Source organism: Delphinus delphis, chromosome 6 (genome assembly GCF_949987515.2).
Source record: "Delphinus delphis chromosome 6, mDelDel1.2, whole genome shotgun sequence".
Classification (NCBI taxonomy): Eukaryota; Metazoa; Chordata; class Mammalia; order Artiodactyla; family Delphinidae; genus Delphinus; species Delphinus delphis.
Window position 1 is genome coordinate 96,406,768 of NC_082688.1, and position 2,522 is coordinate 96,409,289.

Genomic DNA, 2,522 nt, shown 5'->3' on the forward strand with positions numbered 1-2,522 from the left:
TTCTAAGAACTTGCTCACTGCCCATTGCATTAAATTTAAATTTAAATGCTCCCTAGGTATATAGACAGTAAAAGTAAGCAAAAAAACTTACAACACATTCATTTTTTTAATATATCAAAAATGTTTCCAAGGCAACATTATTAAAATGATTATACCACAGTTCCTAATATAACACCAAGCTCTAATAGGAAAGTACAGAGAGGGCAGAAATGTTTCATCCACTCAGTGGTTTAGGTGCTTTTCTTTTTCTCATGCAGTAAATTCACAGCAGCTTTCTTGGCTTCTTTAGAGATGGCATCTGCCGTCTCTTTGGCTTTGTCCTTCAAGTCATTCACTGCCTTGTCTACCTGGGACTTGTGCTTCAGGAAGAAAAGACAGATGATGCGCTTATAGAGCAAGTCCACTCTATTGGCAGGGCTGGGAGCCATGCACCACAACAGGAAGCTGCACTTCAACAAGTAGTAGAAGGGGAACCATAACAGGAAGAGGTCAGAGAAGAATTCGGCAATGCTGAACACACCAAACACTGCCCAGTAGGTCAGCCACTGGGTATCATCTTCTATGTTGGGGCTCTCTATGGCTTTAATTGAGACATAGGCTGGGTAACCAAATCTTATCAGGTTGCAGAGGAGAGAGGCTCCATAACCAAACACTAGGTACAAAGCCACCAGCCCAATGACAGTGAGTGCCATGTAGCTCCAGTTCACGCTGGTGTTGGCCTCGAGCTTGGCCAAGAGGTCAGTCACTGCCATTCTTCTGATGAAGGAATTGGTAGAACCCCTACCTCATGGCTGCAGACATGGCTGTCACACTGCCACTGGGGGCTGCTCCTAGTGCCAGGTGGCGGGTGGGGCGGGAGGCAGACAATTCAATGAGTCCCTCCACAACCTCCCCACAGCCCCCTCCTTGCCCTGCCTACCCACGCTGCCCCCTTTCCCTCCTGCACCCTGTGCTCTGCGGCCAGTGCCATGCTCAGGGCAGCAGCCCCAGGAGCAGCTGCTCCTGGCCAGGCAGCTGCTCCCCTCCCCAACCCTACCCCTACCCACACCCCACTACCCTCCAGCCCACAAAATTTATGGGATGCAGCAAAAGCAGCTCTAAGAATGAAGTTCATAGCAATAAATGCCTACCTCAAGAAACAAAAAGAGTCTCAAATAAATGACCTAACTTCACACCTTAAGGAACTAGGAAGAGAGCAAAGCCAAAAATTAGTAGAAGGAAGGAAATAACTAATATTACAGAAGAAATTAATGAAATAGATACTAAAAAGACAATAGAAAAGATAAAAATAAACTAAGAGCTGATTCTCTGAAAAGATTTTTAAAATTGAGAAAATTTTAGCTAGACTAACCAAGAAAAAAAGATAAAATCAAATAAATTAGAAATGAAAGAGGAGATATTAAAACTAATATCACAGAAACACAAAGAATCATAAGATATTACTGCCAACAATTATGTGCCAACAAGTTGGACAATCTAGAAGAAATGGATAAATTCCCAGACATACAACCTTACAAGACTGAATCATGATGAAATAGAAAATCTGAATAGACATTACTAGAATCAGTAATCAAAACCTCTCAACACAGCAAATTCTAGGACCAGACTTCATTGGTAAATTCTACCAAACATTGAAAGAAAAATTAGTACCTATCCTTCTCAAAATCCTCCAAAAATTTGAAGAGGAGGGAACCCTTCCAAACTCATTTCACAAAGCCAAGATTACCCTAATACAAAATCCAGACAAAGACACTACAAAGGAAGAAAATTACAAGCCAATACCCAGGATGAACATAAATACAAAAGTCCTCAAAAAAATATAAGCAAACCAAATTCAACAATACATTAAGATGATCTTACACCGTGATCAAGTGGAATTTTATTCCAAGGATGCAAGGATGGTTCAACACCCACAAATCAGTCAATGTGACATACCATATTAACAAAATCGAGGATAAAAAGTATATAATCATCTCAATAGATGTAGAAAAATCATTTGACAAAATTGGACATCCATTTATGATAAAACTTCTCAACAAAGCCAAAAAAAAAAATAAAAGAAATATATCTCAACATAATAAAGCCCATATATGACAACCCCAAAGCTAACATCATACTCAATGGTGAAAAGCTGAAAGCTTTTTCTCTAAGATCAGGAGCAAGACAGGGATATCCACTCTTGTCACTTTTATTCAACATATTATTGGAAGTTCTAGCCAGAGCAATTAGGCAAGAAGAATAAATAAAAGACATCTAAATTGGAAAGGAAGAAGTAAAACTGTCATTTTTGCAGATGACATGATATTATATATAGAAAATCCTAAAGGCTCCAGCAAAAAATTATTAGAATTACTAAACAAATTCAGTAAATTTTCAGGATACAAAATCAATACACAAAAATATGTTGTGTTTCTATACACTAATAGTAAGCTATCAGAAAGAGAAATTAAGAAAACTATCCCATTTGCCATCATACTGAATAGAATAAATTACCTAGGAATAAATCTAACTAAGGAGGTAAA

General features: G+C 38.6%; 1 pseudogene; it reads right to left on the reverse strand.

Annotated features, from left to right (window-relative positions):
• Window positions 1-230: 230 nt before the first annotated feature.
• LOC132426756 (receptor expression-enhancing protein 5 pseudogene) lies at window positions 231-801 on the reverse strand (annotated as a pseudogene).
• Between the last annotated feature and the right edge of the window lie 1,721 nt (window positions 802-2,522).